Below are 27,273 nucleotides of genomic sequence, written 5' to 3' on the forward strand. Positions count from 1 at the left end.
TGTTGTTCTTGTGATCCGACAGCGCCCAGTGCCCATCACTTTACAACAATCAGCTCAGTTTGACCCCCGAGTTTTCATACCGGTAGGCGGGAGTACTTCGCTTCCCACTTCCGGTATAGTATGAACGCACGGTACCGGTCAGTAGTTCGCTTCCCACTCCCTGTATGGTATAAACGCCTACTAACACTACTTGCACACATATACTACAGCGCCCAGAGCCCATCCATTTGCAGCAATCACCTCGATTTCATCACCAAGTCTTCACACCGGTAGGCGTAACTACTTTGCTTCCGCTTCCAGTATACTATCAACACACAGTAGCTGTCAGTAGTTCACTTCCCACTCCCTGTATGGTATAAACGCCTACTAACACTACTTGCACACGTATGCTACCAGACCACATCCCTTTACAGCAATGACCTCACGGTTTAGACTCTCGGTTTCATACCCAAGTGTAGCACAAGTTTAGCACCATATCATATCAGCACCATGTCACTCTGAGCAACACGGCACTTTCAGACCGGTAACAGTGACTACTTCGCTCCGCACTCCCCCACAAAGCTTACAGTGCTCCTACCCTCCTTTCCTACTTTTTTCGCCCTTTTTTCCCCTTACTCACCTCAACGGAATCACAAAATGGCGGCCAGCACTTCCTAGTTGCAACACCATCACAGCCAATAAGCAGCAAGCTCCAGCTCGTTACGCCTCAGACAATCAGATGGCAGAATTCCTAAATATCTATATCTGTAAATTTCGATATTTCTCAAACACTACTGAACAAATTTACACCAAATAACCAAAGCATGCTTTCTAGACCAAGACCCTTCACCCTGCCAAATCTGGGGTAATTCCGTTCACCTGTTCGACCTGTAGCCTTGTCTAAATGTTCCTATGGAAATTAACATGGAGAAAACACTTTTTGGGACCCCCCTTTTATCTTGCCCCCCCCTATATATATCGGCAAACACTGTGGTCGTAAGCGGGTGCAGGCTGCGGGCCGGACCAATGGCCAAAATCAATTTTGAAACAAATTTTAGCCGCACACAGAAGTCCTTCAATTTCAGTGGTGTTTTATTTTAAAACAGAGCCAGTCTGTAAAAACTGACACTTTTCGACCAACATGGCCTTTGTCACGGTTGGGAGACACTACTTTTACTACTGTTTTTATGGCATTTCCTATTTGGACCCTCCCATTGCATACTGGGAGTGGTAGTTTTTGATATTACAAAAAACACTTGTTAACTAAAGACCGAGAGCACGTTTTGTTATGTACAATTGCATCGTACTGGTATTACGTACAGTCGCATTGGTTTTAGATATTGTATTCTGATTTATACTTTTAAGGGTGTATGGTACATTGTGCAATTTGTGACATTTTATGATACATATTTACGGGACAACCTTTCTACTGTTTACATATATACATTTTTTGTTCGACATTAGTATGTCAGATATAAATATTCAACATCATATCTTGCATATGTCCATAGTATTGGTTATATAGATGCTGAGAACATTCAGTTTTTTTGCTGCTTTCGGAAGCTCAAAACATTTTCATGACTTTTAAGCCGCAAGGAAAGTTCATTCTAGAGTGTGTAGATAGTATGAACAAAACTTCGGCACCCATTTATCTATTCTTAATTCTGGGAATGATCGCTGAAATGGAGAGTGCCATCTGAATTTACTTTTGAAATACACTGGTCCGGTCCAATGCAGAGCTTAGTAAGCCAGGCATAGTGCTTTGAAGGTAATTCTTTTCTTGACAGGGAGCCAGAAGAGTTCAACCAAAGCACCCTTTACAGCCTGATATTTAGGACTTTTCTTGAGCAGGCAACGGGCTGCGTTCCGCAGCATCATTTGAAGCTTGCTCAGTGGTCCCTGCTTAATACCCAGATACAGGGCATAACAATAATCTAACCTAGATAAGACTATGGAGATGACCACAGATGTTTTAAGGTCAGATGGAACAAAGGGTAATACCTTCCTTAGCATTTTCCTCATAAAAAAACACAAAGATGCCAATTTGTTAGCCTGTTCCACAAATGACAATTTGGGATCAAATTTGAGCCCTACATTTTTTACTTTCAGAACTGTTAGACAAGGAGGTGATAGAGGGACTGAAGCCACCAGGATTGATTCCAAAAGGTCGCATCCTTCCCAAAAAGAATAACTTCCATTTTTGGGGAATTAGACTTTAGGCGGTTGTCTCTCATCCACTTTACAATGGTCTTCATACAGTTGTAGAAGGGATCTGCAACTTCTTCAGCATAGCTTGAGATCAACACCACAATGTGGGTGTTGTCAAAATACACTATTGAGGAAAAACCAAAAGTTTGGCCAAGTATGAAATAGTGTAGTGCTGAGGGGTGACCCTTGGGGCACTCTGCAAGGCAGGTTAAAAGATTTTTAAGTAAAATTATTATAAATCAAATTTGAAATGTAAGGCACATTGCGAGAAAATTAAAATATTCATTCTAAAATGTGCTTTTCTTTTGCAGTATATTCAAACTATAGAGTAGGTTTAACAAAGGCATACTTAAAAAAGAGAAAATGCAATTTGGGACAGTGTAACTTTTTACAAATAGGGTTCTGCGTTCACAATGTTTATTCCCACACAATGGAGAAGATTCATTGATAGATGCTTCAATCAAGGCTCGGTCTGCAAGAGAAAGCTTGACAAGTGTACTGAATAATGTTCTACGAGCAGAACTAGCTTTATGAAAGTATTTTTTACAAGTGTTAATATAAAAATGAAAGTTTATTTTTAAACTTTTTTAATAAGGAATCTAAATATCCTGCAAATCAATCCCTAAATGTGAATTACAAGAAATAATTTAGTTACGCCTCTTTTTTGTGAATTACAAACCACTGACAAGTGTTTAATAAGAATGCTTAACCATGTCATATATATGTACTGATATATAAATATACATGCATACGAATTCAAATTTAAACATGTTAAGCAAAATAACACAGCTTAGCCTGAGACATTTTAAGACATAAGCAAAGTGGGCTCTGATGTTAAAAAAAGATGTATAAAGCGCACGTTCACCTGACGTTTTTTTGTCGCTAGGCAGGGTCGGTTTCAGGTACAGTAACAGTGGGGTTAATTGTAGGCCTGGGCGAATAACCATGTTTTAAGGGATTTCCTGAATTGAGTGTAGGAGGTGTCCAACCGCAATTCGAGGGAGAGGGAGTTCCAGAAATGAAGTGCCAGGGTCCAGGATCTTAGACCGCCATGTTTTTTGTGTTTGAATGGGCAAGGGGTCAGCAGGTTCGTGTTTGAAGAACGTAAATTGCAGGAGGGGACATAATGTTGTATTTTGGAAGCAATAAAGGCCGGACCGTGATCCGAGAGAGTTTTGTAGATCATGCAGCCTAATTTAAAAAAGCAATGTTGGGTCACGGGAAGCCAATGTAGGCTCTTTAACAGAGGTTTCACGGGGTAAGACTTAGGTTGACCGTAAACAAGCTTGGCAGCTTGGTTCTGCACCAGTTGTAGCCGGCGTAGTCGGTAGACTGGGATACCCGTGTACAGGGAGTTAGCTTAATCAATACGCGACATAACCAGGGCGAGAATGACTTGGATCCGGGCTTCAGTGGTTAAATATCTGCCTATTTTTCGAATTCTCCGAAGATTGAAAAAGCAAGCGGAGACCACAGAGCTTATCTGGGCCTTCATAGTGAGATTGTTGCAGATCACGATTCCCAGGCTTTTGACCGAGCTGACTGAAGGGGGCACTCCAATAATTGAGGCCAAAAGTTGGAGATCCAGGGATTTGCTGGGCCACCAGTGAGAATCAGCTCGGTTTTATCGGGATTTAGTTTAAGATGATTAATGTTCATCCAGTTGCTGATTTCACAGTAGAATGAAAGCTCTCCATTGAAGAAGGGGATGAGTCGATATTAAACACTAGCTGGAGGTCATCAGCATAGTTAAAGGTTACAACCTCTCTCTTTCGTAGGGCCAGGATCAAGGAAAAGATATACAAATTGAAGAGGAGGGAGAAAGGGATGAGCCCCAGTAGTACTCCACAAGTCAGTCTTCTTTTTGCATCAGAAAAACTGGCGAGTAGGACTGCTTGAAAACGATAACTGAGGAAAGTGGAGATCCACTTCAGTGAGAGACCCCGAATCCCAGTGCTTCCGACCCGGTTGACCAGCAGATTGTATTGTATTGTATTGTATGAGGTACTTATGTAGCGCGGCTGCCACCCAACGTGTTTCCTAGCACTGGGATTACTATTAAAAGACACTATGCGTAACTGAAGATCTAATCATAGGGGCTGAGTGTTAGTTTCTCGGAAAAAGTCTCATTTTCAGATTCTTCTTAAACCTCAGCAAAGTGTTACTTTGTCTAATCTCGATAGGCAATGAGTTCTAGAGTCTGGATGCTACCAGACTAAATGATCTGCCTCCTAATCGGGCCTTGTTGAAATGTTGAGTACATATCAGATTAGACGAATTTCGAGATAGCCTTACTTACTATTCTTTCCAGGACCTTTATCTGATATGGTAACAGGGAGATCGGTCTGTAATTAGATGGACACAGAGGGTCCAACGAAGCTTTCTTTAAAAGAGGGGACACAACTGCCTTTTTCCAACACTTTGAGACTATCCCATTAGTTAGAGACTGGGAGCATACTTGAGGTAGATCCGGAAAAAGCTCCATTCCGAATGCTTTCCACAACTTATGTGGGAGTGGGTCCAGGGGGGAGCCTGAGGAGATACCAGCTTCAATTAAGTTAAACTCCTCTTGTGATGGGATCTGAAAGATCTCCAAAGTCGGCATGTGTTCTCTTGTGGTTCCTTCATATAGGGTACTGCTACTGGACAATAGCTAAGTATCGACTGTACTATCCTTCTCTCCTTCACTAGGAGTATTTAGTCCAATTAAAATTGTATTAATTTTTTCTTCAAAAAACACTGCCAGACTGTCACACAACTCTTGCGAGGCCGGGATCTTATTCTTTGCGCAGTCAGGGTTAGACATATCCTTTACTGTGTTGAATAAAGTTTTTGACTTATTGGATGCATTTAGGATAGTTTCCTCAAGATATATAGCTTTGGTATTACCCACCATTTTTTTTATAGATATGTGACTGGTTTTTCAATGCTGCTTTATCTACCTCCCCATAATTCCTTCTCCATTTCTTTTCTGCCTTTCGGTTTTCATCAGCCTCAACTCGTCATTGTACGAGGGAGCAGAAGGCTTCTTTTTGCTTTTGTTCTTTTTCAACTGGGCCACTTGATCTAATGTATTAGTAATCTGATTGCTTAGATTCTCATAGTTCACATCCACCGTATTATTAATATCAAAGCAGCAATCATTGATAAGTCGGGGGAGCTCTTTCAGTTTTAATAATTTAGACCACTCCCTGCCCATACGTGAGTTTGTTGATGTATGGTAGCAAATTGCAAATCAATTCCTCAATGTTAATAACAAGAAATAATTTAGTTCTGCCTCTTTTTTGTGAAATACAAATGTTGACACCATTGACAAGCATTTAATAAGATTTCTTAACCATGTCGTATATATGAATTGATATATTAATATACATACATACGAAGTCAGATTTAAACATTTTAGGCAAAACAACACTGCTTACCAGAGAAGTTTTAAGACATAAGCAAAGTGGGCTCTGATCCAGGGCCCCGCCTATCATGAGTGCCCCTCATTAATTGATCAAGTACTTTTAGACAAATTCAAAGACATTTCACCATGCTTTTTGAAAACCTATTATTTCCAAGAAAGAACCAGACAACTGAACAAAAAGTGCAAAATCCATAAATCAGGGGAACGGTAACAACAACCTCCTCCAGCCTTTAAGCAGTTTATTCAGACAATACCAGTGAAAAGTAAATGCCAAACCAAGTTACCCGGGCACTGCCTGATTACAAGGGTGAATATTTATTCAGTAAAAGTGCAGACTTCTCCAGACATGTTTAGCTACAGCCACCTGTTTATATAAAGCTTAAAACTAATGGTGTCTCAGCGTGTATAACTGCAGCATAGGCATTTGCTTTATGTTATTTATCGTGTGAGGCCCGGAGATGGTATCTTTTGTGGGGTGCTTGGCTAACAGAGCTGCGATGGGAAAATGATGCCTGTAGCTGCCATTGCAAGTGAGTAGCAATGGCTGCAAGTGGCTGAGGTGGAAGCCAAAGTTGAACTGACCACTAATATATGCGAAAAACAAGAAACAGGTGTATTGGCATATGGTTCAAAAGAAGCATCGTCTAATATCTCAATGCGTGAAAACAGTTATATTTACATTTTCTTTAGCCAGGGCAGGTGGTCCTGCACATCATTCTAGCAATAATTAGCTATTTTAGGCACACGCAGAAACCATTTTAAAATGTGGGTGCCTTCGTATTCTTAAGGTACGGAGCAGAAACCCCTCAAAGGCACTATACAGTGTAAAAAAGCAAAGAGTGTCTGCTGGCAGTGAAGGCCTGCATGGACAGCCACAGCATGTTTCAAACTTTTCACTGTAGAGCAACAGATGGCGATTCTGTCGCCTTAGAACAGTACAACTTATCACAGTGCAACATGAAAATACTAAGGCCCTCACTACAAGTTTGTCGGAATAGATTGAGGTAATTACCACACATGCAGCCATATGCATCATTGTTCCATTTTGCGATTCCTTAATTGCGAAAATTAAGGAATCGCAATTAAGGAATTGCAAAATGCAATTCATTAAGAAATTTGCAAAAAATTGCGATTTCTTAAAATTCCTTAATTGCGATTCTCTAATTGAGAATCGCAATTAAGGAATTTCTACCCATTCATTCCTATGGGCCTAGAGGCCCATAGGAATGAATGGGAGGGCATTCTCAATTTGCAATTCATCATTGTGAATTCGCAATTTGAGAAAGCAATTTCAAGGGTGCAGGGGTGTCCAAATGACACCCTGTTGCACCCCTGAAATTTGCTTTTGGATACATCTTACACACACACATGCCCCAAGGGCATGTATGTGTGTAACATGTAACAAAGAAAAATGCATTTAAAAGCATTTTTCTAGATTTTTGCAAATTACCATGAAGGTCAACTTCATGGTAATTTGCATTTCTAATTTGCCAATTCGCAATTTCTAAAAGTATGATGAATTGCATTTAAGGAATCTCAAATTGAGATTCCTTAAATGCATTCGCAATTTCAGAAATCGCAATTGTGCGATTTCTTAAATTGCGAATTTCTGAAAAAGGTTGGTGCATCCCAAATCAGGAAATTGCATTCGCAAATGGCCGAAAAATGCGATTCGCACCGTTTGAGAATGCAATTTACCTTGATGCATGTGGGCGTCGGTAAATACTATTACCTCACTGTAGATAATTACGTGTGGTAAACCACCTTTCATTCTGGGGTTATACAAGGAAAATGGGGCACAATGTTCAGAATCATTTTTTAATACATCGATTACGCATATTTCGCGGTTTGATCTGCTGAAATTCATCAGAGGAAAACTGCGAAGGTGTCAAAATTATGGCATGACTCGCAATTTCGGTCCCTGTGCAAACATGTGCTTGCACAGGGATTATTGCTTAACTTGTAATGAGGGCCAAAGAAGTTGTGGCAACACTGTGCACATTTGAAACGCCATTGTAAGTACACGCTGTGTGAGAGCATTGACTGAGCAAATATGTGAGTGAACAAGTCAGTGATTCGCGAAATCTGTGAGTGATCAGGTTGAGCATGAGCAAGTGAGTGAGCAGGCAAGGAAAAGCAATTGGTGAGTGAATGAATGAGTGAACCATTGATGTTGTTTCCTTAACTCTCACAGTGCAATCTGAATTGTTGTATAGCTGTGGACTCTTCCTATTATGTTAACGGAGGTATATTCCTATATTAATAATTCCTACACTGAAAGAAGATACTGGTTGGAACTGAATGCACAGGAGCTGGGCATAAAACTCAAGCAGTACCCTTACCAATTGCTATTTAGAGCCCATAACACACATGAACTCCCTTTTTCCCTGTGGAAAGGCCTTTTGCTTTATCAGAGGTCAGGACGAAATAGAAACAAGTAAAAAGCTGGTGCATAACTTCAAACTCTTGACATCCCCATTTTTACTGAACACAGAAACTAATAATACAACTTCAAGAGATTTAAAGTGTATGAATACCAAAAAGGGGCATGCCAGCTGCTGTGCATTGAATTGTGGAGGAAGATATGTAGTTTTGAGCATGTGGAAACAAACAATTATACCCAATGGAGAGAGGTGTTCTGTTTTGGTGCATCGGGGTGGCCACTCTACCACCTCCATCCTCAAACGTGGAAGCACCTGGATCGCCATGATTCCAGAGGTCCACTTCAAAACCTGCACCCTTTCACCTGTGTTCACAGAGCAATGCTCTTCTGGAAGCAAAGAAGGGTCACAGAGCCTTGTACATACCCATGCTCAGCACTTTACAAGGTTGTCACAGCAGTCACAGATTGTTGTGCTGAGATATTTTTCTATCGCTGTGTTAGTGTCAAGGCCTGCAGCATAGAAGAACACACACACATGAACTGAGACACTCAAATGACGGTGAGCACTGCTAGAATGTAATAGGCTTGTGTCGCATGCAGAATTTTCCTTCGCTCACCAGCATATGTGGCCTAGTGTTGAGATGTACTTAGTTGCATGCAGCTTTATCTTTTACTCACCAGCATATGCAGCGTAATGTTGAGGCATACACAGTTGGTGGTGAAGATGTTGAGGCTGGACCAAAGGAGACAAACTAGCCACCCTTGAGACCCGGGTGCTGCCCCTGCTCAATGGCCACAGCTCAGACAACACTTGACATTTATGCAGTATGTCGGATGTGCTTGACTTGGTTTGCAATTGGTTCTTTCCATCATTTTCTGGACCTAGGACAAATGTGCCCTCCACCAGGAGGACCACAGAATCAGGCATGCAGAGTGGGAAGAAAGAGAGGGTATTCTAGTATGAGTTCCTGACGCCTGTAGTGTCTTGCAAATCAAAAAAAAACACAGAAACTCTTTTGGTTCCCACTGTACACCATAGGCCTGTTACCTAAGCGTTTGAGAGATGAGTTGAAGGCAAGCTTAGAATGTTGAATTCTGACTTAAACGCATAGAGCAAAAAAATATGTAAAATAAAAGTACTCCCTTCTTCCTTCTATCACTTTCACCGTTTTCTGTTTACTTCTTTCTTTCCCCTTATTAGCACAAGCAAATGACCTTAGGGCTACTGTACTTGTGTGATGGGTGTAGCTGGAGACCATGTAAAGTTTGATAGTAATCAAAAGGCTGTAAAGGGTATACTCAATGGCCCCCAGGCGCAGAGTAAAAATAGTTCTGTAAAAAGGCACGGTTAAGGCTGTTCAATAAACAATTGGCCGCGAATAGGGATACTACATTGGGCTTGCTCTCCTCGTTGGATTGCATGTTACTATTGTGCACAATGTAATATCTCTGAGTCTAGCCTAGACCTCACACCTCACTGTAATATTCTAAGAATCAAAGAACACGCCATCCAAGTGAGGTGCGTGGGGTAATTTCCTGGGTCCTCATCGTCATGTTAAAGTTCATATGATGTAATGTACTCTGATGTCACTGTTATGCAAATTAGCATGTTTGACATTTTAAAAATCCTAACTCTTTCGGTCAAAGAACGCTGGCAGATACACTACAGGCTCATGGTGGGTAGCCTCATGGCCCCATGGTGTGCTATATATAATATATGGATCAAGATAATCCAAGGTCAGATCAAGAAACGGCCAGGATGTTAAAGGGAACAGGTGAGTCCTTGCGGAATGTATGTATTTGCCTATCATTTGTCTTCTTTCTTTTACCGTTGCTCAAATTTCAATGTAGAACTCCACATGAGTTAAATAGCTGAAGATGGATCAGAATATCGAAGTTGTTGGAAACAGGGGCTCCTCAAAATATGTTGGGAGCAGGGCCCCCAAAAAATCATTAAGTAGACCCTGTGACTTGCAATAAAAGGTAGAGGGACAGTGATTGTTTGCGGCAAGGTCCAGTTCTGGGTTGCCTCCTGGTGCATTGAACAGCTGTGGTGGGGAAGGGCAAAGAGAGTTAAGGCAAGGGCACCATCTGCCCCTACTAGAGATGCCAGTGATTTTACTATGGACAAGTATGGAGTACAGTTGCCAATTAACAAATAAGGAACAGAAAATCTTGGTTTCTTATCTTTTTTTCACACTGAAAGACTGGACGAGGAATGTCATTTAGTAAGTGGCTTGATTTGAGCAAAATGAACCTGTTCAATGTCTTGTGTGGCGGCATATTGCAGGTTTTTCTTCCTACACCATCAAGCTGCATTATTTCTGTCATAGGGCTGGCAAAGTCAATGTCCTTGTTAGACTAACATATATTTTACCTGGTAACCCAAGGATGAGGAGAAGAGAGCAATTGAGGGGGACATAAAAAATATGGAACAGAGAGAGCACCTCAAACATTCACTCTGATGGAGTTAAGAAAGTAAAATAAAAAAAGAGTCCCTTTAAGTAAGCAGTGGAAGAATATTGTTCATTTGATCAGAACACTGGCTGATCAAAATGATCCTCGGAGGGGAAAAGAAAAGAAAAGGATGGAATGCCATTGAATTAGGAACCCACCTGCGATGGATAGCAAAGCCAGCCAATCATGAGCAAGGAGTTGATCCAAAGACCATGCAACTTATATTAGAAAGAATAAGGGGTAGATGTATCAACATACCCTTTTGCGATTTCTAAATTGCGATTTTTAAGGAATCGCTATTTAGAAATCGCAAAATGGGATGTATGTAGACATTCGCTATTTTTTAGCGATTTCTTATTCTTCCTTATTTGCGAATTCGCAATTTGCGAATTCGCAATTAAGGAATAATTTCCCATTCATTCCTATGGGCCAGGAGGCCCATATGAATGATTGTGAAATAATTCTCAATTTGCGAATCGCAATTTGCTAATCGCAAATTGAGAATAATTTCAAGGGTGCAGGGGTGTCTCAAGAACACCCAGATGCACCCCTGAAATGCACCCCTGAAATGTACATGTGTGTGTGCATATGGCGCACATACATGCCCTATGTATGTGCGTCACATGCCACCTTCAGAAATGCCAAATTGTGCATTTTTAAAAGAATTTGCAAATTACCACCAACTCATTTCATTCAACTACAAGTTGGTGGTAATTTGCGATTTCTTAACCTAAATTCGCAATTCCAAAATGCTACATACATAGGATTTAAGGAATCGCAAAATTGCGATTCCTAAAATGCTTAAGCAAAATAAGGAATCGCAAATTTTTACGATTCCTTATTTTGCGATTATTTGTTACATGTCAAAACATGCAAAAAGACCATTTGCGATTCGCAAACGCCAGAATTCTGCGAATTCCGGCCTTTGCGAATCGCAAACGGCTTGATACATCTACCCCCAGGTCTTCCTATAGACAGCTGACGCAGTTTGTAGCCGAGACCTAATGACCTTTGAATATTTTAGGCAGCACGTGCACTACAAGAATGCTTTACATCAGGGAGATATATATTGTGTACAGTTACTATAACTTCAGAGGAGCAATAGAGATCAAAGGACACACACAGACTCGGATACAATGTTTCTTACTAAACCGATGAGGCGTGTCTGGTGTACACTATATTTTACTTTTTAGTATTTTTATTCATTCTATTTAGGCTGCGTTTATTATTTATGATTATAGTGCTACCATGTGGAAGCATGCAGGTTTGTTGTTCCTCCCTGAATTGCTTTAATCACCATCTTGCTGCACAATGTGCTCGGTAAAAACCATTACATGGATGAACGACCAACATATCATTAAAACGCAGCATTTAAATCACGAAGGTGTTGAAATACCATTGCACGCGCACTTGAACGTGATGGACACTCAGCACAGGGAGCAACTCAGATGTTTTTTATTTATTTTTATTTATTTTTTTAAGCTTATATCGCGCACAGCTACCCACAATGGGTTTCCCGGCGCAAGGGATAGACTGTAGAAGAAGGAGGCAGTTTCACCTAACATGAGTCACAGCAGGCTATTGGGCACGTTGAGTAAAGAGCCATGTCTTCAGAGCCTTACAGAAGCTAAACAAATTGGTCTCTAGTTTTAGAGCCAGTGGGAGGGAGTTCCAATATTTGGGGCCCAGAGTAGAAAAGGAGCGACCTCCCATTTTTGTCAGCTTCCATCTTGGCATAAAGAAATTTCCCATGTCCGATGACCTTAGTGGGCGTATGGGTCTGTAGGGTGTTATCAACCCTTGGAGGTAGGCTGGGGCACTACCCTGCTTGACCTTAAACATATAGCATAGTGCCTTAAATTTAATACGTTCAGGAATGCTCAACCAATGAAGGTCGCGTAAGGCGGCCTTGGCTGAAGTGCGTCTGGGGATGTTTTTTAGCAGGCGCGCAGCCGCATTTTGCACTACCTGCAACACCTGTGAGGTGGCTTTATCTGCGCCCAAGTAGAGAATATTGCCATAGTCCAGGCGAGATGTTACAAGCGCCTGGACTACGGTTCTGCGGGCGGAGAGAGGAAGCATCCACAGGATCTTATAGAGCCACCGCAGCGTTGAAAAGCAGATGGCAGCGACCCTAGTGGCCTGTTGTCTCATAGTTAACCTGTCGTCTATAATGACGCCCAGGTTGCGAACTGCGGTGGAAGGTGTTGGTACAGTACCCAATTCGATGGGCCAATGGCGGGGACCCCAAAGATGTTTATTCCGACCCAGAATGACCACCTCGGTCTTCTCCCCATTCAGTTTGAGACAGTTTCTCCGCATCCAGGTGGCCACAAGAGTGAGGCCTGACTTGAGTGCGGAGATGTTGTTCTCGTCTCTCCCTGATAGGGAGAAGACAATCTGGGTGTCATCTGCGTAGGAAAACAGGGTTAGCCCAGCCTGTTCGACAATAGATGCCAAGGGTTTAACGTAAATATTAAGTAATAAAGGACTAAGGATTGAGCCTTGGGGAACACCGCGGGTAGATGGGCAGATGGTGGAAGCTGCTTTAGGAGAGAACACTTGAAAACTTCGGTCATTGAGGAAAGACACCAGCCAGGCCAAGGCCTGGCCACCCACACCTAGAGATTTCAGAGAGTCAATGAGGATGGAATGTGACACGGTGTCGAACGCTGCGCTCAAATCCAGCAGGATGAGCGCCATGGTGTTACCTTGGTTGACACCGTGCCTCAGACTCTCCGTTACCCCCAAGAGCGCTGTCTCAGTTGAGTGCCTAGGCCGGAAACCCGACTGAGAAGGATGGAGAAAAACTGTGTTTTCGACCAGTTTAGAAAGCTGGGAATTTATATGTCTCTCCAATATCTTCGAAAAGATTGGCAGCAAAGATATCGGGATAAAGTTGGCAGGGTTGGAAGAATCAGCGTCCGATTTTTTTAGTAAAGGTACCACCATGGCGTGTTTCCAAGGTAGGGGGACCTGGGCCTCACTCAAAGAGGTGTTTAGTAGTTTAATGAGGATGGGGTGAATAAGAGGATCCAGTTGTTTTAATATTTTGGCCGGGAGCACATCCAGTGGGGAACCAGAACGCACACTGTTTAAACAGGACACAAAAGAAGTGGCGTCTAGAGGCTGCCAGGTGGTGATTACAGCATCAGTAGTGGTATTCACCAATTCCTGGACCGTATTAGGGGCGGTGAAAGTGGTCTCTGGAGGTGGAGAGAAATGATCGTAAATAAGATCCACTTTGTTTATAAAATAATCCGCTAAGGACTGACACTGGACGGCATCAAGAGCCGGAGGAGGGGCAGTGGAATTTACACCAGTCAGTTTCTTCACAACGTTTCTTCACAACGGAGAATAACACCATGTTAACGTTCAAACGTTCAATTTTCATGAAATTGTTCATAACAACGCGTGGTGAGCGCCAACAACAGTATCTGCACCAGTAAAAAGAAGCATGAGAGATGAGCAGGGGTGGTTATACGTTTGAGTGAAATTTTAACACGAGTTGAGTGAACATTTGCCACCATTTCAGAAAAGGGTGGTGTGTTTTAGCACCGCCCCGATGCCAGGCCCTTCATTTTATCATGCGTACTCTGGATCCGTTTTAGTTAAATATTGGGCACGACGGACTTCCGGTATCGGTATTCACATATTTCTTTGAACAACCTCTGGTAAGACGAACGTGCGTCCAAAAGTATTACGCGGGCCGAGGTGGTTTCACTGGGGTCGCATCTTTCTGCAGTGCTCTAAGAAGCAGGCCTCAGGTCTCTCTTCACCAATCCTGGACGAGCCGGGAGGGGGTCCCCAGTCGGCCCTTTGAAGCCTATCATTTGTTGAAAGGTGTGCTGAGGAAGAGGCGCTGATCAGTTAAGAGGGCCCTTGAGTAGTTTATTTCTATCGATCACATGCCAAGGACTTGGGAAAGAATGCCCGTTACTTTGGGTGTCCGGCGTATGGCAGAGGCATGCCGGCCCCCAGGCCTGATTGGTGTCTGTCAACAAGAGGCTGTCGCGCTCCCCCGGTGAACCCCCTCACTGGAATCATCTCAATATACTGCAGTATTGTTGAGCATAAAGCAATAAGAGGCCTTCGGGCCCCTGCCGGCTCCAGGTGTGCAGTGCAGCAGTTTCTTCAGTGTAAATGAAGAGATTTGTGACACCCACGTGAGACCGAGAGCAGTAACTGTCTGTAGTGCCTTGAGGACGCCTTTGGCCCTAACGACCCCGACTGGAGTGAGCCCAGCTCGGCTGCTATGCATTCAATGTAGTGTGCCGGCGCTTCTCGGGAACAAACAGGGGCGCTTCGAAATTTACATTTATAGGACTGGCTGGGACACTTGACCCACACGCATTGTGGTTTTTTTTCCTCGCCCATACAAATTGCTCATCTATAAAAAAAAAAAAAAAACACGACGTTGCACGCCAAAGTCGTCAGCAGGGTGGGCGCCTGAGTTGTTTAAATGTGTTGCGTCAATCGTGTCCGCTCGAAGGGTCTGCTGGCTCCGATGGCTACTTCATTCCTTTTAGGGATGTGTGCTCGGTCCTATGGCCACAGATTTGAGCCCGCTCAGATCAATTTGCCCTTCCAGATGTCGAAATAATGAGCGCCAATTTAAAGGGTTAACAATCCATATCTGTTATTCAGCGCAAAGATGCCCGAACATTAAACGTACTCTTTACAACTATACGTGATGTTATGCTCGTTGTAATGTGCACTCACTATAAAGTTCCCTTCACTGCCCACGGTCCATCGCATCTATCCTCTCCGGTCGTGCCTGCTGCACACTGGCCTTCCTTGATATACGTACAAATAAGCCCAGGTCAGCTTTATTTGGTGAAGCGAAAACGCCTGCACAGCGCAAGAGGAATATCACCCAGCAGTACTTAAATCAGGTTTACTGTACATCAACCCCATGTCCCAAACGGGACTTGCACTGTCACAGTGTGAAACGGGCCTTGCGACACCAGCGCCGCTCAACATTCCCAGGCATTTTGAAACACTAACGCATTCCCGTTCAATTCGGAAATATATAGAAATAAAGCGCGATCTCGTAGACGCTGATTTTCTCAAAAAATTCAATAAACCCTATAGTAAAAATGTATTGCTCCTGTGGACACTGCAGGAACTCAAGAACGCGTCCTGTGACGTACTTGAACACATTCATTTTAAAAGTAACGCTTCAGAAATGTACCATCCTCCTTTACTTGTATACGTTTATATTACACTTTTACATAATACCTAAATGAAGTATACTTATTTAATAGATTCCTTCTACGATATGGGCCAGTGTGATCTCACGGACACGGTAATGGTATACTGTGGTGATTTAAAAATCTGAACTAAAGTGCAGAACAGCCAAGGGGCGATTTATTCACATGTGACATATTAAAAAGTGGACAGACCTCTTGATTATTGTCCTGTCCTGGATTCCGAGTGCCTATGTGAGCGAAGGACAAGTGCCAGCCTAGACTAGAATAACCCTTAGTCCGTGAAACTGGCACTGAAAGCCTTGGCCTCCTGACAGGACGCAATCAAAGGCCCCGTATAGGCACTTACCGCCAGGAGCCCCCTTCTATGAACCCTCCCCTGCAGTGCACACACCACACTGGCAGCCCTGACGAGCTATGCGTTGCACCGACGTGATCCAGTGCAGCGAGCTGGGGGTGTGCGTTAGCTTCCTGCAGTACCGCTGGACCCGCCGAGCTCTTCCGCATCCTTTCATCATCGGGCGAAAAGAGGTATCCCGGCCCCAGCAGGGCCTCGTGCATTTCAGATAAATAAAAAAAATCAAAAAAAATCCAGGGACCGTGATTGATCCACGCGCTCCACACACAGCGATGTGCAATCGCAAGCCATCTTCCGTGAGTGATCCTCCCGCCCCCTCCCCCTGGCGCGGTGACACGCACAGCCCTGCAGTAGCCTGTATAAATATGGTGCAAGCCGGAATCCCTCGCGCTACAACTTGTGAGAAATGATCACAACACAATTCAAACACGTAGGGCAAATACCCCTGGCTCAATTCCTCTGTGTGGAGCAGGAGCTGGGTTATCATCTTAAACATTATCAGATACATCACTGGCTCCTTCAGCCTAACAACCCTACACTCCATGTCCCCAATGCAGCAGCAGCAGCAGCAGCACCCGAGCCCCACAACAGAGCTAGCCCCTTGAAACCCCCACCCCGCCCTCCCGTCAAAGCAATCAAACCGAGGCACACACAGCATCATAGAAGCGCACGCCTGCCTCCTCGCAGTGCCTGCATTTAATGCAGCATGCCGGGCTCAGAGTCCTGCCATTCCCCATTCTCGTGCTTAAAATATGTACCGATGGGTTCAAATAATAAGACATCCTACCAATATATTTTTATTATAGGCGTTGTACTCACCCCAACCCTGCCCCCCCCCCCCCCCCCCCCAACCTCAGTAAAGATCTCATCAACCCTTTACGAGAATAAAGCCGGGTGGCATGGCCTTACCGGAGCCTGGAGCTGCACAGGAGGATGCGCCGCGGATCTCTTCTCACAGGTGCCGCGCCGCTGCCATCCCCCCGACCCCAGCAGTAGCAGCGGCAGCAGCAGCAGCGCTCGGCGGCCAGCAGCAGCTAGGGGAGAGGCGAGTCGAGGAGAAGGGAGGTGGGCGAGCGCGCATGCGCGGCCGAGACGCCGTTTCTGCTGCTACTACTCCTGCCCCGAGCTCGCAGCAGAGCGAGAGCTCGCTGGGAAGGTCGGAGAATTCCCCCCAAACAGCGGTAAGGAACCCGCACTGTGGCCTTTGCTACCAGGGGCCAAACGCAGGTTCCTGCGCGCAGGGCGCCCCAACACCTCAGGGATCCCCTAACACTTGAGGGGGACATTCAGTCCAAGTCCAATGAATATTTGTGAGATGTGACTCGTATGTGAGACTCAGTGGCCCCTCGTGACTTTCTGTAGGGACTAGGGAGTCCCTTATTTTGTGTTGTGTGGCATGATTGCACCCCGACCTGAGATGTTTAAAATGCAGGGCTGGGTCCCAGCAGTTTCTTAAATTATGAAGCTTGTTGTATGGAGTGGTACCTGCTGGTAACTGAGGATTATTTGAAGTCAAATGCTGGTTTCATTATGTGACCCACCAGATGAAATGGGACTCATTTTATTGACGCTGGCGAATGAATGATAAAGCAAGTAAGCAAACCTAAATGTGTCTCAGGCGAGTATCTCTCTCCATCACACGTCAGGACACTAAAACATTTCTGAACTAAGGATCAATTTTACTGTCATATATTCTGGTCAAAGTGCAAGTTTAACAGACAACCAAAGAATACAACTGTTTGCGTATCTAGAATGTCTCTAGGAGAGCGCATAGTGGTCGACACAGTGATGCTAGAATGATTTGAAGAGTGGGGTGCTGGCCTATAATTTTACGTCACAAAAACCATTGGGGATATTTGAAAGAAAGAGAGTAGCCAGGGAATTAAAATACTCCCACTTTTTACCTAAGCTGTGATGGGGTCTAGCTAGCTAAGCAAGTAAGCGCAAACCTCCTTAGAAGAGTTCCCTTGTTTCTTACATCCAAGCATCCATCCATTCATCAATTCACCCTTCCATCCATTCACTGCTATTCGCTATTTCACCTTTAAATTCTGTCATCCATTCATTCTTCCATCCACCAGTCAATCTTTACTCTTTCCTTTTATCGGTCATTCCATCCATCCATTGATTCCCACATACATCATCAATGCATGCATTAATCCTTACAGCCATCCACAAATACATCATTTCTTTGATTTACTCATTCATCAGTCAATCCAACATTCCAGCCATCCAGCTATCTATCTGCTAGAAATGGGGGTCTCTAGTTGGCAGTGGTGTAAACCCTGCCCAAGTAGGGACCCTTCCTTCTAGTCAAGATGAGTAAAGTACTCACCTAAGTTTGCCTGTGCTTACTATCTGGTAGCTTGGCACAGAGCAGTCAGGCTAAACTACAGAGGCAATGTGTAAAGCATTTGCATATAACCCACAGTAACACAACGAAAACACCACAAATGGACACCACACCAGTTTAGAAAAATGAAGTATGTTTATCTAAACCAAACAAGACCAAAAACAACAAAAACCCAATATACAGATATCAAAATTCCACTTGTAAAAGGTTTTGTGCTAAAATATAGCTCTCAGAAGACAATAGCTTCTACTAGAACTATCTCCACGTCGTGACAGATACAGATCAAAATCACAGTGCTGTCTGGGAGGTGGCTGGGCCAGCCACTGAGTCACAAAGACCCCCAGAGAAAAGTACAGTTTGAGACAATCCAAACAAGAGAGTAGCACAGCGTCAGGGAGGTGATGCAGTGCCAGGCGATGTTGGTTCCTTACTGTCACAGTGAAGGTGAGGCGTTGGTTCCTTACTGCCACAGGGGAGGTGAGGTGTCACTTCTTTACTGCTATGCAGGGGAGGGGAGGAGTTGGTTCCTTAGTTTTGCAGGGGAGGTGAGGCGTTGGTTCCCTACTTTGCAGGGGAGGTGATGGGGCGTCGTTAGCGGTGCAGCGGTTCCTTACGACGGTGCAGCATCGGGTACTACCCTTTTCGGTATCACCTCCATGATGGTATGTAGGAGACTCTTACTTCAGCCGGCGTCGGGTGGTGCTTTGTGCACTCCACAAGCAGGGTCCTTGGCCCAGGTGCAGGGATTGGCCTCGAGAATGGCGTCAGAGTTAATGCAGGGACGGTGTTGACCGGCGTCAGGGCTGTGGTTCATCACAGTCAGTGCTGCACTTACCCAGCGAGCGATAACCACTGTGTCAGGGAAGGCAACATAATTGGAGACAGCGTGGGGAATCCATTTCTTGAGGTTTGCAGCCAAGCAAACTCCTCCAGTTGCCCAGGATTGGGATTGACACCACAGGGCAGGTTAGAACTCCCAACAGTGGAGTTCAGGGAGGCTGCATATGACGTTTTTGTGACCCTGAGACTTCATAACATGAGGCAAGCCCTACTTCAAGCCATTGGAGATCTTCTCAAGCAGGACTCATATCAAAATACAATCTTTGTCCTCTTTCAGGTAGAAGCAGGCAATTGCAGGCCAACCCAACAAAGCAATACATAGCAAAGGGGCAGTACTTCTCCTCACAGCTTTTCAGCCCTTCTCCTTGGCAGATGGGTTTCTTAATCCATAAGTAATCTAAAGTTCTGGGCTTTAAGGTCTAATACTTATACCCCATTTTCCCTTTTGAAGTCTTTGTACAGAAAGACTCTCTTGCTTAGTAACACCAGTTCTGTCCTCTCTGGTACAGCCACACTACAGGGGGTGGAGATAGCATTGTGCCAGACAGCCACAGACTATTCAGGTGTTAGTGACAGCTCTTCCTACCACTCTATCCCAGGATGACTCATCAGCATATGCAGGACTCATCTCAGCTCCGTTTGGTGAGTGTCTGGAGTGAATGCACAAATAGCCCCAGTCAGTCTAAATCCGATTAGTGAATCCAAAAGCTAGCAGAGGCATACAGAATGGTAGAGCAAGAACATGCACACTTTCTAAAAGTGGCATTTTCAAACAAACAATTAAAAAAACATCTTCACTAAAAGATGTATTTTTGAATTCTGAGTTCAGGGAACCTAAACACCAAATCTCTAGCTGTCTCTAATTGAAAGTTGCACTTGTAAAATGGTAAACAACAGCTAAAATGATTGCCTATGGGAGAGCCAGCCTTTCAAAAGTGAAAAACGAAATTGGCAGTATTTCACTATCAGGACATGTAAAACATACCAGTACATTTCCTACCTTTCCAAAACGTTGCACTCTACCCATGGGGATACCTTGGTCCTACAATACAATCCAGGATAAGAGGGCCCGAGGCAAAAGGTTTAAAGACCATCTCAGACTAAATCCCAAATCTAATCTATATATACACAACAAACAAGTCTGAGGGTCTCAGAACATCACCTAAAACTATGATTACATGCGTGCCTATAGTGCACCAAAAAACTGACCCTACACAGGAAGTCCCACCTTAAAGGACGGAATCCCATCACTCACTGAAGTGACATGCTTCATCATCTGGGATCTCCTCCCGGCTGTAAATCCTAGTACAGCCAAGGGCTACAACTCCCTCACTGTGAGGGAGGAGCACAGGGTTGTTTTTATGGATGTTCCCCCTATCTTAGGACTACTAAAAACCAGGATGAAGAGCTGTTTATGTTATATGTAAGTGATGAGCGCAATGCAAATTAAAGCAAAAAGTGTGCAAGTGTGAGATAAAACTAACTATCAGGAGAAAAAACATGTTTTAATGGTTATGTCTTGATGTTAGGATTAAAAACTGTGCAAGTAAAGCAGTTTTAACATAATAACTGCAACTGTGGTACCTTGGTCGTACCTTACGGGTGACTTACCTGTAAGACAGAGACAGTCTGGGCTTGGCAATTGGCTTCACTTGCCAGGGTGGCATGGCAGTTTGCAAATTGCGCGCAGATACTACAGTGGCAGCTCTGAGACATATTTGAAAGGCTACTTGTGTGGGTGGCAAAATCAGTGCTGCAGGCCAATTAGTAGCATTTGAATTACAGGCCCTGGGGACCTGCAGTGCACTTTACTAGGGTATTACCAGTAAATCAAATATGCCAATCATGGATAACCAAACATAATAACAATTTGCACAGAGAGCATGTGCACGTTAACACTGATCAGCAGTGGTAAAGTGCCTAGAATCCTAAAGCCAACCAAATAGATCAGAACAAATAGGAGGCAGGAAGCAAAGCGTTTGGGGATAACCTTTCAAAAAGGGCCAGGTCCAACACTATCCATCCACTCTTTTGGATTTCCTTTTATTTTGCCATCCTGTCACCTGTCTCCACTTACCAATCCATTCATTCATCCTTTCACCCACTCATATATCCACCCACTCATCCAGCCATCCTTCCTATTACCCATCATAACTTTCACTCTTCCTTCCTTCCATTAAATATCCCTTCTTTCCTTTTTCTATTTACCCATCTTTCGTTCCTACCACTCCCTCGTATTGAACCAGAAATTCATTTAAAGGGTTAATTATGAGCTTTTGTCTGCTGAGTTGGGGGGCATAAAGAACCCCACCCTCCCTGTAGCTGCTAAAGTGGGGGTGAGAGAGGTCATGACACCCCTGTTTGACTGTTTATTTTAAAACACATAAATGCTGCCAGAAAAAGAACAATTCAAGGGACCTTTATTGTTCCTTCTCCAACAAAAACATTCCAAGTTTTCTGAGGGTATATGCAGCACATCCTGCACCCATACACTTAGTGTTAACACAGTGTCAACCTAGTTCCAGGTCTACAGGAGGTGAGCAGCACACATTCACACACACTTTGTAGGAGAGTAGGGTCTGCTTCCTATGATTACCCCCACTTTTTGCTGTGATTCTCTGGTTTTTCTACTTTAGTCTGGCTGTGGTCCTGCTAATCAGGCCCACAGCCTAGCTGTTCTCTCTCTAAATTGATACCATGTACTTTATGTGCATTCCAGATTGGTTACTGGGTCACCCTTGTGAGCCCCTGTATAGTGCACCATAGGTATCCAGGGCATAGGTGCACCCTGGGCCTACCTGGAGCTGCAGCATGTATTGTGCCACCCCTGGTTTGCCTTCCAAACTGACACCACAGGTCTATTCACACAGCCTGGGTAAGGTGGTGTAATCACCCCTTACTTAGATGTAGTATACCTATATCTATATATAGATATAGACACATATACACCTATAAGTCACTTCTATGGCAGGCCTTGACAATCCTGGAGGCATAGTGCTTGGTTTTATGTGAGAGTGTGCCCTAGCATGAGCTGACCCCCTCTGCAGCTTTTGGAACCATCTCCTTATAGCTGTTCTATGATATAGCTATACCATATACTCTTAAGTGCATTATAATCCTCGCGATAATGCTAACTTTGGTTTGGCTTTATCAAAACATGTCGTGTAAGGTGTCAAACACTTTGGAATACTATCCCCGCCAATTCTGGCCACAGGGGTAGCTTTCCACCCTTCTAGAGGGAGAAGACATGTAGTTACTGGTTTACCCGGTTAAAATTAAACAGAGCCTCAGCATCACAAAATGGATGCTGCTGCCACAGACACAAGTCTGCCCTCCTGCTGCTGGACGAAACTCCGGCAGGGGAGGTCTGGACAAAAGGTTTCATGTCGCACCTCCCGAGACCGGCTATTGGGTATTGGGGCAGGGAGGGCTGCATTCAGTGAATGCTTTCCAGACACTGCCTGGGGCACACTAGGTGCTCCATGCATTTCCTAGTTCAAACCGGTTGCTGGGGCACTCTGCCCCAGCTCTGGCGCAAAACTGGACAAAGGGAAAGGGGTGTAACCACCCCCTTCCCAGGTCCACCCATAGGAGGGACCTTAAAGTTAGTCCTGCCCCTAAACTTTGTATAAGTATAGGAACCCGGTCCCTAGGACTTTAGATTACCCTGGACGAAACTCTGAAACATAAATCCTGGACCTTTGACATTCCATTTCGACTGGAAGACGGAAGACATCTCCCTTGCGGTCAAGGAGTGACCACCCTGTTCGTTCAAACAGGCACCAACAGCAACTTTGCCAGTCTGCATTTTCTAGGCTCCTGCCAGATCCCGAAGAATCTGTGACACAGGGCATTGACTTCCAGATATCTCTGACCCCGACCTTTGCTCACAGCAAAGCTGAGACCTGTGGCGGACATGAGAGCTGTGGGACCGGAACTCCTGGACATCCTGCATTTTGCAAGCTGTACCCACTTCACGAGGCAACTCAAAGTTGTGCATTAGGATGCTTGAAGCCCCAGACCCAAGCACCATTTGCACCGAAGCTCAGAGGCCCCCACTCCACAAGTGACCCATGGGCCCTGCTTTTGCATTTCAGCTTGATGCGTCTTTGTGGTTCCTAGTCTGTTGGCTAGTGAGCCCCCTGAAGACTTTCTTTTGAATCTAACTTACTTTCCTGGTTGCTCCAGGCTTGCTCCAACTTCTCTGCAAAGGAAAAGTTCCTCAGACCTTGCTGGTCTGCACCGAAGCCAATCTCGACATCCTGCGTGGATTGCATTTTCCAAGGCTTGTTGGGTCCAGTCTGGATACCGACACCGCAGTCAACCAGATCCTTTGTGGGTCAGCTCGAATCCAGCTCCTAGATGTCGTCAACTCCTCCTGGTCCTCGTGGCTGAAGAGACAAGCTTCACATCTTCACCTGAAATCACCCGACATCTGGTGGCATCTTTCTATTGCAGCCCTGGTCACTGGCAAGTGACCCAGACCCTGTCCCTTCTGCTTTCAGTTCAGATCTTCGATCCACTCATGGATCCACCCGGACACTCTTCCTCTGGTCGCCTGCAGCACTTCTTTGCAGCTCTCCATTGAAAATGATGACGAAACCCAACACTCAAAGACACATATGCACCCTGCTTCCCTGGGTGAGGTAACACAAGTACTTCATTGCTCCCGTGGGTCTTGACTCTCGAAGTGTCCTAGTTTAAAAGTGTTCCATCATAGTCCATCCGGAAGTGTCCTTAAATTGTAAATTTGTAACTTGCTCGTTTCCCATAAAAAATCAATGGTAACCTCATCTGTGTATAGACACTGCACGCTTCTCCCGTGGGCCTTCTTCTTCCTAACCTTTGGTTGTTTAGAGTAGCCCCAACGATTCCACAGGCCCCAGGCCTGCTTTCTAATTCTCACGTGGTTCTTATACCACCATTTTAGTATATGGTTTGTGAGGCCCCTAGGGCATAACGTATACTGTGCAACTTATCGTATGCTAATTGAGTAACTTGTGTTGTACTTTTACCTCTGACCTCATAAAGAGTGCAGAGGGGTTGTGTTTAGAATAAATACATATATATTTGATATATACCTTGCGTGGTGTGCTTTCATTTGGTACTCAAGGGATTATAATTGGTACGGTTGACTTTACAACCACCATCAATAAGGGTCGATTAGACTGGTGCAAGGTGCCCACTAGATCTAGTGGACATCATATGCCAGGCTAACTTCTCACATTGGTGTGCAGCGGATGGGATAAGAGCTTGCATTATTTTACCAAATAATCTTGAGAATATCATTTGAAAAATCACATCAAGGTACCTGTAGGTACATATGAATCAAGTCTTATAATACATAAGTTCTACTGAACTTAGCAGTTGTAGGTGGTAAGGGCTTAGCACACCCTGACTACAACTTCTAGAGCAGTTCTAGTAGGAAAACAAGTAGTGTAGGTAGGTGCACACACCACACCACACTAGTCATGTCTTTAAGAGCAGGAGGTAGTGCCTCTCTGCCAGATGTCAGCCATGTGCAGACAACTAAGTATGCCACTTTCACTTTTCAAGATTTGAAAAGCTTGTGTGTTGTCAGAAAATTAAGACAAGGACAGAGTCCAACCACCCAGCATCTAGTAAATCTTTTAGTGGCAGATGACTTAGAAAAACATTAGACCCAGAAGCACAGGGTAGCAGGGAGGGGGGCATTCCTCATCAGAAGAGGACCCTAGTGGGAATCGCCACCAGGATAGTGATGCTGATGATGAGGATGCAGACCAGGATGAGGTTGATGAACCTAACCTGGGAAACACAGGACTACCTGAGGGCGGAGAAGGCCTAGGAAGGCCTCCCTCTATCCCTTCATTTAGGCCTAATGATGTGCCCAGAAGAAACAGATCTATTTGAGATGATTCTGGACATTCTGGCTCAACACTAGGGCCCTCTGCCTCTGCTCAAAGGAGAATGACTTCCCTTCAGATAAGAGAGCACAAAGCTAGGATGACAGAAGTCAAACTTAGGATGAGGAGGCCAGAAAGTGCCCTGGCCAAAGAGACCCTGGCTCTTGAAAGAGAGAGAAAATTATGTGGGCTAGGGCCCACTGGTGGCAGCAATATCCCTAGTGGTAGGGAACGGTCTCATGACCATCGAAACCTGAACAAGATTGTCCCTCCCTATCAGATTGGGGATGGCATCCATAAGAGGATAACTGCTTTGGTGAGGGCCTGCAAAGTACAGCAGGCACCCCACAGTCAATGGGCAGCAATCTTGTGGCTCTCTTTTGAAGACAAAGGAAGAGACAAGCTCCTCACTGTTAGAGAAGAGGATGCTGACAACTACACTGCCCTGAAGCATGCTCTGATGGGTTTGGCCTAGCTACTGAGCAGTACAGGTTGCTGTTCAGAGATACCCAGAAGACACAGCCTCTGGACTGGACATATTTTGTAGATTGTGCTGCTAAGGCTCTGGAAGGTTGGTTACTGGGCAGTAAAGTAAGTGACTATACAGGATTGTATAACCTTATACTGAGAGAACAGATTCTTAATTACTGTCAGAACCAGCAATTGCATCAACACCTGGTTGACTCTTATTTGACCTCTCCCCAAGAATTGGGTAAGAAGACAAACTAGTGGGTCAGAACCAGGGTGAAGCAGAAGGTACAGAACCAAGGTGGTGACCAGGAAAATCAAGACCAAAAGGGTGGGGAGAAAGCAAAAGACCAGAAGTCTTTTCAAGGTCCCCAAAAAGCTTCTAATGGGGTGGGGGGTTCCCAACAATCTAAAATGAAAGAATGCCAAAAGAAACCCTGGCGCAAAGTATGTAAGAGCAATACTCATTGGACCATTGATTGTAACAAGAAGGAGACAGCTCCAGCCACCATTGCCCCTAAGGCAACTGTTCCCCCTAGTCCAGCTCCAAGTGGTGGTTCTCAATAGAAGGGTATAGTAGGGTTAACCCTGGGAACTGAGATGGATTCTGGCCTAGTCAGAATACCAACTCAAGCTGTTTTGATCTGTGATGGGGACATAGCCATGTCCTCTACTGTGAGTCCCAATAACTTGGGCAAGTACAGACAAACTCCTTTGATCAATGATAAAGTGTCTCAGGCCTTCAGGGACACATGTGTTAGTGTCACTATGGTGACACCCATCTTTGCTCATTGCACCATCAGGATTCAAGCAAGCCGGGCCGAAGACGGCTAAAATGCCAGAAACCGGTCCCCGGAAGCTTGTTTCCTTCCCAGTGTAAGAATTGGCTTTTGTAGTCTGGTCTGCCCTGTTCCCATGATGCACTGGGCCAGGGACAGACTAATTTGCATACAGCCAGGTTCTGAAACTGGGATGGTGCAATGAGCTAAAAAACGGTGTTGGATCTAGCCCTGATCTTTTGACTGGGTGAGAGTACTCTGCTTAATTCAGAGACTCTGTCCATCACCACCCCTTGTTGTAAATAATTTTGTCCACCCTAAGCGTGGAAGGGTATACTCAGATGTGAGTCCCTTGCTCATTGCACCATCAGGATTCAAGCAAGCCGGGCCGAAGACGGCTGAAATGCCAGAAACCGGTCCCCGGAAGCTTGTTTCCTTCCCAGTGTAAGAATTGGCTTTTGTAGTCTGGTCTGCCCTGTTCCCATGATGCACTGGGCCAGGGACAGACTAATTTGCATACAGCCAGGTTCTAAAACTGGGATGGTGCAATGAGCTAAAAAACGGTGTTGGATCTAGCCCTGATCTTTTGACTGGGTGAGAGTACTCTGCTTAATTCAGAGACTCTGTCCATCACCACCCCTTGTTGTAAATAATTTTGTCCACCCTAAGCGTGGAAGGGTATACTCAGATGTGAGTCCCTTGCTCATTGCACCATCAGGATTCAAGCAAGCCGGGCCGAAGACGGCTGAAATGCCAGAAACCGGTCCCCGGAAGCTTGTTTCCTTCCCAGTGTAAGAATTGGCTTTTGTAGTCTGGTCTGCCCTGTTCCCATGATGCACTGGGCCAGGGACAGACTAATTTGCATACAGCCAGGTTCTGAAACTGGGATGGTGCAATGAGCTAAAAAACGGTGTTGGATCTAGCCCTGATCTTTTGACTGGGTG

General features: G+C 44.7%; 1 long non-coding RNA gene across 1 annotated transcript in view; it reads right to left on the bottom strand.

Moving 5' to 3' along the window:
- LOC144761718 (uncharacterized) overlaps positions 1-17,052 on the bottom strand; it is a 138,796-nt gene extending 121,744 nt beyond the window's left edge. Inside the window, exon 1 of the long non-coding RNA XR_013595866.1 lies at positions 16,914-17,052. This is a non-coding gene — a long non-coding RNA (uncharacterized LOC144761718). The remainder of the gene's footprint in view (positions 1-16,913) is intronic.
- Between the last annotated feature and the right edge of the window lie 10,221 nt (positions 17,053-27,273).

Source organism: Lissotriton helveticus, chromosome 6 (genome assembly GCF_964261635.1).
Source record: "Lissotriton helveticus chromosome 6, aLisHel1.1, whole genome shotgun sequence".
NCBI classification, from domain to species: domain Eukaryota; kingdom Metazoa; phylum Chordata; class Amphibia; order Caudata; family Salamandridae; genus Lissotriton; species Lissotriton helveticus.